This window comes from Phodopus roborovskii, unplaced genomic scaffold (assembly GCF_943737965.1).
Source record: "Phodopus roborovskii unplaced genomic scaffold, PHOROB, whole genome shotgun sequence".
NCBI classification, from domain to species: Eukaryota; Metazoa; Chordata; class Mammalia; order Rodentia; family Cricetidae; genus Phodopus; species Phodopus roborovskii.
Window position 1 is genome coordinate 16355848 of NW_026126433.1, and position 15554 is coordinate 16371401.

The following is a 15554-nucleotide window of genomic DNA, read 5'->3' on the forward strand; positions in this document are numbered from 1 at the left end:
GCCTTAAGGGAACTGAACTCTCCAGGAGGAAACACTTTGAAATCTAAAGACTCAGCATCATAGAGGACACAGAGCAAGGTCAAGGCTGTTTCCCAAGTGTACAGCATCAGCAAGGAAGCTGGAGTAATTCCAGCTCAGAGTGAGCCAGCTTTTCATTGTGTACTGAATTATTCACTTTGAAGTAAATTCCCAGAACTGAGGCACACCCATCATAAGCTTAACTATAAAACATCCCAAAGTCAACTGGGAATGCTTCAAGGAATGCACACCATTGCAGACCACATCCTTTTGCTTTTTCCTGTTAGAGAAGAGAATCACACATTCTCAGAGAATTTCCATTAGTCCAGGGTAGTTATTTCATTGAATAGTAAATTATACAGAGACATGAACCAGGAAAAAGGCTGGCATCAACTTGAGTGGACATCTGACCCCAGCTCAGCAGAGAGGTTAGTTGAGTTTGTTCTTTCAGTATGTGGTACAGATTATGTTTATTATATGATACCATTTCCAATGAAGGGAATATTTTATTTTTCATTCTGAAAGTCAGTGATTTGATAAGACCATATTCTTACATCTGAGAAAATATATTTTAAAAGAAGCCTTTCCTCTAAACAAAACAAAATAACACCTGTCCAGAAGTTGATCTTGTATGGAAGTTCATTTTCAACCACGGATTAACTGGGTACATTTTTCCCAAATTAAATATCAAAAAAGTCATTTTTAATCACTTCTGTCTATGTGATCACCAGGAATGTCCAGTGCTAAGATACTTGGTGAGGACCAGGCTGGAGAAGAAATCACAGGAGGACTGACTAAAAAGTAATGAGACCTGTCATCATTTCCCTGGCTCATTAGTCACCACTTAAATGGCCTAAATAGTTCCTATTTTGAGTTATTAATAAGTACAAAATAGGAGAAGTGGAATGATTGCTCAGTAGTTAAAAGCACTGGCTGCTCTTTCAGAGGACCCAGCTTTAATCCCTAACACATACACAGATGCTTACAACTGTCTATAACTCCAATCTTGAGGTATCCAATTACTTCTTCTGTCTCCCATCCCATGTTCCAGGTACATATATGTAGGCATAAATGGGCATGCATGGAGAATACCCACATGTATAAAATAAATAAAATTTTAGAAAATACTAAACAGGAACAGTAATTTTTTTTCTGTCTGCTCAGGGGGGTCATTATTTCTGCAGATTCGTGGACATATGAGCATATTCAAAAATCACCAAAAGTGAAAATATGCCTTTACCTTTAAGTCTTACCTCCTCTTTTCCTGCTCCCAAATTATTTCTTAATCTACTGGACACCCAAGCATGTTAGTGTTCACTCATCTTTTATGAAATCGGCAGGCCTTTGTTCTCTCAAATATCATGGGGCTATAGCAGGTCTCATCAGCATATTTTATTTTGCCCTTTTTTATAATCTGTTAGATTTTTTTGATTCAATATAAGGAATAGTTTAAGAAAGATTCTTCATCCTTTCCCTGATTCTCTATCCCTTTAAAGAAAGGGTACCTTTGGATCCTTGCTTATCTGGTTTCTGAAGTTGGTGCCTGTGTTTAGAAGTCCTTTGGAAGAGTTCACTTACACAACTTCACATGTCTTTTACTTAGAAAAAAAATAAATGAGTTATTAATATCTTTTATTCCTTTTGTGTGTTGAACATTTCCATGGGTGATAGGTAATGTACCCTAAACATTGTCCACATTTCCAGGATTCCTGCCTGACCACCTCTCCACATCAGTGCCTTTTGCTTAAATAGATATTCCTACTCTCTCTTTCCCCTTCTTCTCCCTTGGGTGAATGCCCACTCCATTTCTATGATGGTCCATATTTAGTATCCAATGAGTCATAAGTTCCAATCTATAGTTTTGAGCTCCAGATTTTTATACCAGTTCTATAGGGAATGTCTCAACTCATACAGAAAATTTTTACAAACCTGTCATAACTAGAAGTCGCATATGTTCTCTAAAAGTGTTCTTTCTCTGTAACCTCCATGTGAACAAAATGAACTACCATTCAGTCAACTTGTCAGGCCAAGATCATATTTATTACCCTTGATTTTTCCATGTCTTCCACTTCTCCCCATGAAGTTTTTTGTAAGACCTTTCATCTCTTCCCAAAATATATTCTGAAACTAGTATCCTGTCCCCACTGATCAGACTCAGATTTAAGCCACATCTTCACTATTCAAAATATATTTAAATAGCCACTACAGTGGCTTCTATAATTTCAGTCTTTTCTTTGAAAATCAGGGTACTAAATCAACAAAATGTGTATATGAGATGATGTAGAATTGCTACTCCAACCTCTAATTACTTCCATCATAATTCAAGTAAAGCAAAGCTCCTTTACCTTGCATAGTAAGGCCCTGATCAATCAGCTGCTCACTCTGTTGTACCCATCTTGACCTACTTGTTCAGACATGCCATATCCATCACTATGTTCTTGCCCCTTCTTCCAGCTCTCTTTGCTTGCTATGCTCCATTCTTATCTTCATGTAGCCCATCCTCTGTGGAATAACATGGGCCAGCAAGCTGGCCTAGAGTATGTACAGTAAATATCTCTCAAATACAAAATTATATTAACAAGCCTTAAACTTTAATGCTTGTAGCAATTAAGTACAGGATCTGGCTGATATGTAGGGAGTTTACTTGTAAATCCTGATTTGTTAAGCCTCCAGGTAGCCTTCATGCAGCTAGCTGTTCCTTGAACTACACTGTGAGATACTGAGTTGAGGTTTTCAAAATTACTTTCAGAACTTGGAGAAAAAATAGACACACTCCTATATGATTCTCCATTAGCAGAGACTAGATTCTGTCAGTTCGGTGCTTGATACTGAAAGTTCTAAAGAAGTAGCTCATCAAGGAAGAGCTCTCTCTGGCACAGAGAAGGCAGAAGATGGATATACATTGGAAGTGAATCCCTGACACATTACTGCATGAACAGATAGAAGACCCAGGCAAAGCAGGCAGAGATAGGACCAAATAGTACAGCAGCCCAGGAGCACTATAAGGGGTCAAGAGAATTCAGGATGAGCACAACAGAAATTCCTCAGAAACCATCCTTTCAGGTTAATTACAAAGTTTTGGGAGCTCTGGGAGATGGCTCAGTGGATTCAGGGTTTGTTGTGCAAGCTATGAATGTAGAAGAAGAGACCCTCCATCTAGAATAAAGGGGAGAGAGAGAGAGAGAGAGAGAGAGAGAGGTCAATGGAAACACCCAATGTCAACCTCTGCTCTCTTCCCACACACATTCAACATGTACATGCCCACTCACACATGCAGTTGCTCCCCCACACACACACACACAACACACACACACACACACACGAAGAAAAATACATTTAAAAACATATAGGTAGAGGCAAACATCAGCATATCAGAAATAGGCCCTTTGTTGTGATTTACAGCTAAATTAACTAGCTAATAACAACAAAACTAAGTTTTTGTAATGTCTTTATGCATAGGCAATATAGAGACCTCTTTTGGTCAGTAAGTTTTATATCCTTCAATATCCAGGCCACAAAATGTCTCAAGAGTTTTGATTTGTGACTGAGGTAAAAGTCTGCTTTAGGTGAGTGTTCTATGGTGGCATAGAGAAACTGAGAGTTGAGGGGAGGCTTGAAGAAGCAAGGGAAAGGGGAGAGTTTACTATGTGTTACAATTAATTCTTGAGAAAATACCATTATAGCATTATTAATATTGCTTTTCAAGATCATAGATTCTAATGGAACCATTTACCTGCTTCTCAGTTTTGTTTCATATATCAGGAAAAGACATATGAAATGCATGTCTGTTTTTATCCCTTTGAAGTACAACAATGACTTTTATAAAACTTATTAATGACATTTATTAAGAGCTTATAGGTGAGGAAAGTGAGGTTCTGAGGACTTGCTGATTTTCCGAGTTAGGACATGTAGCATTCCTACCAGGGCCAGGGTTTGAACCTAGGTGTCTTTTATGACTCAAGGCTAGCAGTTTCCCTACCATATGCCATGAATACATCTTATTATGAGCTGAGGAGAGACCATGCCCTTCAAAGTTCTCCACATCTAGTTAACATACATCTTGCCTGCAAGACAAAGAAGTGTCATCTACTCTCTGAATGCACTAGTTAGTAATAGAGGTTAATATTCTAGCTTTCTTGGTAAAATAGAGAAAGCTGAGGCCTAAAATGTAGCCCATGTCTTCTGGGCTAGTTTGTTTATGTGCCAGGTTTCTTCTTCCATTTCTAGCCTATTTGCACACTCTGAACATGGAAATCACTTCATCACACTAGCCAAGGAACCTCAGTTAGTTATCAGACACTCTTTCCTATCTCTTAATTATAATTTTCCTTGGTGAGATACATTGCTGTCAATCATATACCAAATACACTTTGACACCATTTTCTACCTCAAGGCAGCCTTTTGAGAAGCCATCTTACCACTCTGTCCCTCTTGATTATAATATTAAGCCACCTCATACCTAGCACTCATTCTCTCAAATAGTATAGGTCAAGAGCCATGCGTGATCAGAAACTGGGTCTTTGTTGTAATTTACAACCTATTTAACCTAGTAAATAGATGAACTCCACGCTTGTCAATTGTTGAGACTCACAGCAAAGGGACCTGGGATATGGAGGGACTTTGTGTTGAAGGTAAGCCCATAGTTCTTCAGAGTCATGTTTTACTTCTATGTCTGTCTTTCCTCTATCTCAAACTCAGGACTCTGAGCAAGAAGGAAACCTATTTCCTTCCCTTGCCTAGCTAAACAGATCTGGCCTTACCCAAAATGAACACTGGTTAAAAGAACAGTTCCTGCTGCAGAGAGGCAGACAGCCCTGAGTGGAATGCAGGCTTTCCCACCTTGTTCTTTACCCAAGTTTATTTTAGTACTTTGTTTAATTGTCAAATAGTTGCTATAATGATATGATTTCTAGGAAGTTCAACATGCCTTTTGTTCTGGTCACTGTATCTAGTAGGTAGCATAAAGAATGTGTTTAGTTGATGTCAGAGGCTGCAAGCAATGGAACTTAGTGCATGTCTGAAGAACAAAGGACCCTCATTATTTGCAGATGAATGTTCCTGGAGAAAATATGGGTCCTGGCCCCTTTCCAGACTTTAGCTGGTGCTCTCTTAGGTCTTGCTAAAGCTAGATACACACAATTCTAAGGGTGCAAATTAGCATTGGGACTGCAGGGCCAGGCTCATTGTCCTTTACTAATGACTGTAACATTTTTCACTAAAGTCCTTAAAGCTCAGACATAATTATGCTTGAGGTCTAAGCCTATATAATGGTTATAATTCATACATGCCCCCCTTTTTTTCTTTTCAGCCCATGTTAGGAAGGGTAGGGAATGACTAAAGTACAAAATTCTACTTCAGTATCACTCTTGAAGTTACCTAGTTTAGGTTCTTTTATACAAAGCTGTTCTAATGTATTACCCAGAACATTCCCTATGCTGTTTATTTCTCTGAGGCTGCAATAAGAAATCCTGTGTGACATCACATGCAGTGCAGTTGCCAGACAGCAGAAAGAGAGCACAGAAGGAGGCAGGAGAGTTGGAAGAATAAAGGAAGAGGGAAGCCAGGAGGAGGGGAGCAGGGCTGAGGGAGGAAGGGGCTAGGCTCCAAACACTACTCATCTATAATTCCATCTCCTTGTCATCTTTCATGTTCACAGCACATAGTGAGCCAATAAACTGAAGTTTAATGGAGAAATAGAAATGGAGAAGGAACAGTGGGATATTGTCATTAAGTGGGTGTCAGTGATATTTCATATTTTGTGAAGGGGGCATTTCAGAAAACTTTTGCTTTTTTCTATCAAATTTTGGTTCTTGATAAATGTACTGTGCACATCAAAAAAAAGGCACAGATCCTCAGTGGTCTGGCTTTCCTCTAAAGCAGCAACAGCATCTTCCAGATATCCCAGCACTGCCCCTGGGGAACATCAAGTGATACACAAATAACTGGAAAGGTTCTTCACCTCCCAGCTGTCAAGTATCTAAGAGAAAAGCACCAGAAAGTGGACCAACTAGCAAATTGGGAGGAGGCTCCATGAAAAAACCATTCAAGATGATTCCAGAATTCAGCCTTCTCACTCTGCATTTTCTTTAGCATTCAAAATCAGGAGACACTGCTAAATTTCTTTTGCCTCCCAACTGGCCTCCTTACAGATGGGATGGATATAGAGGTCACCCTGGTCACTCTGCCTGCCTGAATAACCTCCAAACTGCTGCATCTTGCATTTTGCCTGACTTTCTAACTGTCTGGGACTAGGCTGCACACTTCCAGTGGCAACACACAATGATTTTCATTTAGATGTTTGATTATTCTTGTTAAGCAAATAGAAAAATAACAGAAGATTTAATTAAAACAGTGCAGTGTGTGTGTGTGTGTGTGTGTGTGTGTGTGTACATATATATTCATTTCAGGCACTGAAGTTTCTAGTTACTCCTGTCAAAAGTTACAAACCCACAATCTGGAAGAGAAACGTGGGACAAAATTTGCTAAGTGTCAAGATGATCATAAAAAACTCAACTGTGGATAATAGATACTACCTGCTCATTTCACTCACTGCAGAAATGGGAGTCAAGGAGGAATTGGACAGCCCAGCTCAATGGGACACATGAGACAGGGTGATGCTGTCTTTTCTCCTTCTGACTTATTTTTCCTGTGGTGGACTGTTCTTTACTAAATCTCAGCTCAAAGAGGACATAGTAAAGGACACTGGTGGTTTTCTGCACATGTTGGGAAGAAGATAAAGTGTTAGAAGAAGGGTTTTCTTCTGTGTGGTAACACACAGGTAAGAAGAAACTTAGGGTCACTATATGGCATTGTCCACCTTGTCACAAAATCATGAGGGTCTCACTTTGATTCCCAGTACCCATCTATAAAAGTGCAGGGTGTTAATTTCTTGCTTGACTATACTTCCTGCTATGTCTGATTGTGTCCAGGAATCTCAGAGGCTGGGATAGGTGAGCAGCACACTTAACCTTTTCTTGGACACAGTTCAATCTTCTGTGGTGGGGCCAAGATCCCCAGCATCTGGTGCCTCAATTTGGGGCATTAAGGACCAAAATTTCAGCCACAGCTAAGTAGTCTCTCAGGAAAACCAAAAAGGGGCTCTTTGGGATCTCCTGGTATGGCAACCACAGGAAGGTCCACTTGCCCCCAGTGGCTCAAGCAATACCGAGTTTGCTGACATTGCTGTGGTAGCTCTGCCCTCACTCAGGGAAGAGGTGAGTGTTGGCACCTGTCTCAGGTCTAATTTCCCTCTTGCCCTCTTGAGGATCTCCTGGCCTGGTGACTGAGGGGCAGTCCACTTACCCTCAGTAGAGGAAGCAATCTAGACTCTGTTGAAATCGCTATGCTAATCCTACCTCAATCTAAACAGATAGGGAGTCTCTGACTCACTGCAACTATCTGAGTATTGGACCTGCTTGCACACACCAGAAGAGAACCTTGGACCAGTAACCACCAGGAGAGGGAAAGACCCCACCTGCACCCACTGGAAAAGGGGATGAGAAGATGACAATATAAAAACAAATTCAACAACAGAAAAAACAATATGGTACAACCAGAGTCTAAGGATATCACACCAGCAAGAACTGAACATACCAGCACAGAAGAAGCAGAAGAAAATGACCTTAAAAATAAATTCATGAAGATGATAGAGACCCTAAAAGAGAAACTGAGAAAAATCCTTTAAAGAAATGGAAGAAAAGAAAAACAAAAAATTGCAAGTAACAATTCAAACAGTGCAAGGTTTGAAAGCTGAAATAGAGACAATGATAATAATTAATAATAATAATAATAACAACAACAACACAGTCTGAGGGAATGTGGGAAATAAAAATGTGGCAAATGACCAGAAACTACAGATACAAGCATAACCAACAAAATACAAGAGATGGAAGAGAGAATCTCAGGCATTGAAGATATACTAGGAGAAAAAGATTATCAACCAAAGAAAATATTAGTTCAAAAAATCCCTAACACAAAATATCCAGGATTTACGGGACACTGTGAAAAGACCAAACCTAAGAATAATAGGTATAGAAGAAGGTAAAGAAACCCAACTCAAAGGTGAACAAAACATATTCAACAAATTCATCTAAGAAAACTTTCCCAACATAAAGACATTCCGATGAAAGTATAATAAACTTACATAACCCCAAATAGAGTGGATCACAAAAAAAGTCCCCTTGACAAATAATAATAAAAACAGCAAACATACAGAATAAAGAAAAATATTAAGAGCAGCAAAAGAAAGAAGCCAAAGTAACATAGAAAGTCAAACCTATCAGAATAATACCTGACTTCTCCATGGAAACTCTAAAAGACTGAAGGTAGTGGAATGGATATTCTGTAATCACTAAGGGACCACAGATGCTAGCCCAGAATACTATACCCAGGAATCACTATAGATAGAGAAAAAAAAGATATTCAATGACAAAACCATATTTAAACAATACATATCAATAAACTCAGCACTACAGAATATACTGGAAGGAAAACTCCAACCCAAGAAAGTCAACTACATCCACAAAAACATAGGCAACAGATAATCAATCCCAGGTTACCAAAAGCCAAAAGAAAAAGAAGAGTAAATCTACACATACTACCACCACCACCACCAAACACCCCCCTCCAAAAAAAAAAACAAGAATTAAAACTAATTTCCCTCAATGTCAATGGTCTTAACTAACCTACAAAAAGACACAGGCTAATGGAATGGAAACAAAGATAAAGTCCATCCCTCTGTTGCATATCCAAAACACACCTCAACTTTAAAGACAGGTGTTACCTCAGAGTAAAGGGTTGGGTAAACATTTTCCAACCAAATGGACTTAAGAAACAAGGTGGTGTAGCTATCCTAGTATCTAGCAAATTAGACTTCAAACTAAAATCAATCAAAATTGTTGAAAAAGGTCATTTCATATACATCACAGGAAAAATCCATCAAGAGAAGGTCTCAATACTAACAACTATGCCCCTAATACAATGAAACCCACATTTATAAAAAAAAAAAAAAAAATACTAAAACTCAAATATCACTTAAGACCTCACACACTTATAGTGCGAGACTTCATCACCCCACTCTCACCACTAAACAGGACAACCAGACAGAAACTTAACAAAGAAACAAAAGAACTAACAAAAGTTATGACACAAATGGGTTTAATAGACATCTATAGAACATTCCTTCCAAACACAAGAGAATATACCTTCTTCTCAGCTCCACATGGAACCTTCTCTAAAATCGACCACATACTTGGCAACATAACAAACCTCAACAGATTAAAAACAAACAAACAAACAAAAAAATGGAATAACCTCCTGTATCTTATCAGATCACCATACTTTAAAGTTAGAATTCAACTATACACATTGCAGAAAACCTAAAAACTCATGGAAATTAAACAATGTGCAACTGCACCATTCCTAGGTATAGAAAGAAATAAAGAAATTAAAGATTTCCTAGAATTCAATGAGAAAGAAGACACAACATACCCAATTTTATGGGACACTTTGAAAACAGTAATAAGAGGAAAGTTCATAGCACTAAGTGCCCACATGAAGAAATGAGAGAATACTCATTCAGATTAGAGAATTAACAGCATTACTTAAAGCTCTAGAACGAAAAAAAGCAAACTCACCATGGAGGAGTAGATGCCAATAAATAATCAAATAATGGCTGAAATCAATGAAGTAGAAACAAAGAAACCAATACAATGAATCAATGTAAATAAGACTTGATTATTCAAGAAAATCAACAAGATAGACAAAACCTTTATCGAAACCAATCAAAAGGCAGACAAAGAACATGCAAATTAGCAAAATGAGAAATAAAAAGGGGGACATAACAAGGGATATGGAGGAAATGCAGAGAATCTTCTATTGCAGTTAAAAAAGGGTCAGGATAAACAAATAGGCCGAAGAGATGTTTATTCTGGGAGAAATAACTTACAACCAGGACAGATGAACACCAGCAAGTTCCACTGGATGCTCTCCTCTCCGTGTTCCCCAGCTCCTCCTCAGACCTCTTTCCACAGGTCACTTCTGCCCCTGGTTCCACCCCCCCAATGGGCATGGTCAGTGCCACAGAAGCAGACAAAGTGAATATCCTACTACAATTCCCCTTTTAGTCTAAAGAAAAGTTTTAGGCTTGATACAAAACTATATACAAAACAGTAAATAACAAGTGTGCGCTAAGAAAGGCAAAATCAAGAACACCCATGTGGCTAATAAGAACTTCCACTTAAAATTTAACAAAAGCTTAAAAAGGGGTTTTAGAAACAAAAGAACACAGACAAGCAAGGTTTCTTGGTAGCAGCATTTTTCTTGTTTGGACTCTGCTTTGCAAGAGACAAGCAGATATCTGCGTGGCTCCTTTAAGGGAAGTTTACTGATTCAACATAAGCTGCAAAAAACTGCATGGCTTTAAAAAAGCACTGCTAACAATTTACTGGTGTGTATGAGAGCTGGCAATGGCAGGGACACATCTCCAAGCTGGCAACATGCTGCTGAATGGCAGCTCAAAACAAGGTGTTGAGCACAACTCTCACTGCTGGCAGGAAAGTTACCCACCACCATGTTTGATAAACCGCAGCAGAAACAACTATGACTTTCATTTTAGCAATGTTGTTGTTTACCAGATAAAAGACTCGTGGCCAGAAAAAGATAAAGATAACAGTAAAAACAGATTCACATTAAGAAAAACCACTAAAGGTGTACAGTGTTCTAAAATATACGTAGGCTTGGAAAAATAAAATAAAATGGTGTTTAAAAAGACAGAGAGGAACTGGGTGTGGTGGCACACACCTTTAATCCCAGCACTCAGGAGACAGAGGCAAGCAGATATCTGTGATTTCCAAGTAAACCTGGTATGCAGAGTGAATTCTAGGACAAATAAGTGTTACACAGAGAAACCCTGTCTCAAAAAAATGAAGCAATAAAAAATAAAAAGGAACAGAGAAGTAAAAAAGCCACGTAAAGATGAAAAAGCACAAAAAAAATTATGGATTCTACATGCTATTTTGTTGTCTTTAAATTGTTTGACTGCTGAGGAAATAACAACAACTGATAAAAGAAATGCTGCTGGATTAATTCAATTTATATATTTTAAAAATGCATTGACTCCAACATTTAAGTCCAAGGACAAGTTACTGGGGAAAAGGATTTCTATTTTTGTTTCCACAGAAAATGAAAAGCAATGGATTCCTTCCAGACTAATGTGATTTGATCAAGCCAGACCCCCTGAAACAGAGTCGCAGGTAATCCAACATTCAAAACAGTTGAGACATAACAGCCTTGTAGACTATAGCCAAGATATCTGTGTCTTCTTAGGATCCCCATGACAGCGCCCCCTATCAGCAGGAAGTAGTTTGGAAAGAATGATGCCCAAATTCCCAAATATTGTTTATAAATGTTTGTTTTCATTTAAATGGGCTTGGTTATAAATGGTTAATGATCACAGCCATTTCTTTTAAAGGTTAAAAAGAGGATTATGGTATAGATATGATTACTTTGTTTTGGAATGGATTTTCATTTATTAATAAAATTTAAGGTCAATTTTGTGATTAAATGTATTTCTCCTCTTGTTTAGGTATTGTGTTTATATAGCTCATTAGAAATGTAAGGTATAATGTAGTACAGATTGTAGATAGTTACCTATAATAGTCAAAATTTATAGTGTTAGGTTTCTAGATATATAGAGGTGTATTTGAGATGGATAGGCATTCTTCAAACCTTTCAAAGACCTACAGAATATGGCATTTAAAATGGTTTAGGGTTTTTCTTGACAGTGAGACATAACTGCTCCTGGCAAAACCACCTGCCCCAGAAAGGAAGATCGAAGCTATACATCGAATAAACGCGTTATGAAGTTACTTCCAATATGGCAAGACTAGCCATTTGGACAAGATACTGCTCTTGTCTGGACTGTTGGATTTTATGCTGTATAAACTGGACATGCAGGGCCCACAGAAAAATGGCTGCTGATTCAAGATGGACATTGCCACAGAGTTCCCGTTTCATGGAAGAATCTGTCAGACATTCTGCAGGACACAGAGAAAAGTGACTAAAAAACTGCCCATACAAGAAGACAGTTTAAAGTTTCCTGCTTTTCTGAAGAGTGTGCTAGACACACTATGGCCTATAAGATGGAAGATTACAGAACTTTGGGTGACTGATCAGGCAGTGAGTTGTCTCTGTTATTTCTAGAGTTTATATACTATCCTTCTATGGTCTTTGAAGGAGTTGAAGACAGATAGTTATGGTTATAGTTTTCCTTAGTTGGGATTAAAGAAAAGTTACAAAGACTTTAAACTCACAAAGATAGGATAGATGTTAGAATGTTTTCTGTAAGTCTTTCTAAATGTTAATGGACTAAATATTGAACTGTGATTCTTACTTGATAAGTGTTGTGTTATATATTTTGCTTTGTTAAGGGTAAAACCCTTCTTTTATTTAAACAGAAAAGAGATGATGAGAGATGTCATTCTGTAAATATGTTTCTCATACTGGTTAATGAATAAGGTACTGTTGGCCAATAGGAAAGCAAGATAGGTGGGTCTAGGAGACAAGGAGGAAAGAGGAAGTGGTAAGGAGGAGTCAAGATGGAGAGACCGGGGAGAGCACAATGTCAGCCCATTCCCTGGTAAGATGAAAGCACATGGAAATATGTAGATATGTAGATTAACAAAAATGGGTTAATACTTAAGTAGAGCTAGCCGATAAGAAACTAGTACCTGGCCAACAGCATTATATCAAATACAGAGTATCTGTGCATTAATTGGGGCAGGTGCTGCGGCAGGACCAGACCAGTGGCCAGAGGAAAAACCTTACTCCTTACAATCTTCAGTTCATACTTTGAAACCCTGTACTCCACAAAATTTGAAAATATAGAAGAAATGGACAACTTTCTGGATATATATCACTTACCAAATTAAATCTAGACCTATAACCCCTAATGAAATAGAAGCAGTCACCAAAAGTCTGCATACCAAAAAAAAAAAAAAAAAAAAAAAAAAGTCCAGGGAAAGATGGTTTTAGTAAAGAATTCTACCAGAAATTCACAGTTAATACCAATACTCCTCAAAGTGTTCCACACAATAGAAGCCAAAGATTCCTTGCCAAACTCTTTTTTCAAGGCTACAATGACCTTGACAAAAAGACACAACTTAGAAAGAGAATTACAGACCAAGATGCCTCATGAACATTGAAGCAAAATACTCAATAAAATACTGGCAAACTGAATCCAAGAACACATCAGAGATATCATCAACCATGATCAAGTAGGATTCATCCTAAGGATGCAGAAATGGTTCAACATATGAAAATCCATTAATATAATTAAGAGTAACATACAATATAAAACATAAATAAATATAAAAATAAAACAATGTAAAATATATTGGTGTAATGCTAACTAAACAAGTTAAAGACCTCTATAGCAATAACTTTGAGTCTTCAAAGAAAGAAATTAAAGAAGATACCAGAAAATGGAAAGATCTCTCATGCTCTTGGATAGAAAGGATCAACATAGTAAAAATGGCAATCTTGCCAATAGCAATCAACAGATACTTTGTAATACCCATCAAAACACTGGCACAATTATTCACAGACCTTAAAAGAATAATACTCAACTTTATATGTAGAAAACAAAAGACACAGGATAGCCAAAACAACCCTTTTCAATAAAGGAACTTCCGAAGACATGACTGTCCCTGACTTCAAGCTTAATTATAAAGCTATAGTCCTGAAATCAGTTTGGTGTTGGCACAAAAACCGACAGATAGAGCAATGGAATCAAATTGAAACTTTGATATTAACCCACAAACATATAAACACCTGACTTTTGGCAAAGAAGCTAAAATTATACAATTGAAAAAGAAAGCATCTTCAACTAATGGTGCTGGCATAACTGGATGGTGGCATGTAGAAGACTCTAGATAGATCCATGCACAAAACTTATGTCCAAATGAATCAAAGACTTCAACATAAATCCAGCCACACTAAACCTCTTAGAAGAGAAAGTGGGAGGTACCCTTGAATGAATTGGTACAAGAGACTGCTTCCTGAACATAACACCAGTAACACAGACAATGAGATTTATAATTAATAAATGAGACCTCCTGAAACTGAGACGCTTCCGTAAGGCAAAGAACACAGTCAACAACATAAAATAGCAGCCCACAAAAAGAAGAAAAAATCTTCACCATTACCACATCTGAAAGAGGGCTAATCTCCAAAATATATAAAGAACTCATGAAGCTATTCACCAAAACACCAGACAACCCAATTAAAAAGTAGGGTACAGAACTAAGAAGACAATTCTCAATAGAGGAAAAAAAATGACTGAAAGACACTTAAGAAATTGTTCAACATCCTTAGCTATCAGGGAATGCAAATCAAAACAACTCTGAGATACCATCTTACTCCTTTCAGAATGGATAAAATAAAAACCATCAATGACATTGTATTCTGGAGAGGATGTGGATAAAAGGGCACATGTCTCCACTGCTGGTGGGAGTGCAACTTGCACAGACACTTTGGAAAATAATATGGCAGCTCCTCAGGAAAATGAGAATGTCTACCACAAGTTCTAGCCATTCCACTCTTAGGCATATACCCAAAAGATGCACATTCATGCAAAAAGGACATCTGCTCAAGTATATTTACACAATAGAGTTTTACTCAGCAGGGGGAAAATGGAATCTTGAAACTCATAGGCAAATGGATGGACTTAGAGGAAACCATCTTGAATGAGAAAACCCAGTCACAAAAAGACAAACATGGTATATACTTATTCATATATGGATTTTAGATTGAGAGTAAATGAGCACCAGCCTATAATTCACATTGCCAGAAAAGCTAGAAAATAAGGAGAACTCTAAGTGAGACATACATGGTCCCCTGGAGAAGGGAAAAGGGCTAGCTAAGATCTCCTGAGCAAATTGTAAGCATTGGGGGAGGGTAGAAGGAGTCAGGCAAAAGAGAAGGGTATAAAAGGAGGGGTGAGGATGACATTAGAGAGCAGGTAGACTGAATGAGTGGGAGAATAGCAGAAAGCAAGAAAAGAGATACCTATTATGGAATCTATTATGAGAGAGCCATTATGGATTTAAAGAGAAATCTGGCACTAGGGAAATGTCCATAAGACTAGGAGAATGACCCCAACTAACAATCTAAGCAATAGTGGAGAGGCTACCTTAAAGGTTCTTCCCTTATATGAGATTGATGACTACCTTATTTGCCTTCATCCATTAACTAACAGAAGCAGAAGCAAACACCCACAACTAAACACTGAGCTGAACTCCTGGAATCCTGTTGCAGACAGGGAGTAGTGGTGAACAAAGGAGTCAAGACCAGCCTGAAGAAACCCACAGAAACAGCTGACATGAACAAGGGGAGCTCATGGATCCCAGACTGATGGCTGAGAAACCAACATAGGACCGACCCAGAACCCCTGAAAGTGGGTGTCACTTAGGAGGCCTGAGAAATCTATGGGGCCTCTGGTAGTATTTATCCTTAGTATACAAATGAACTTTGGGAGT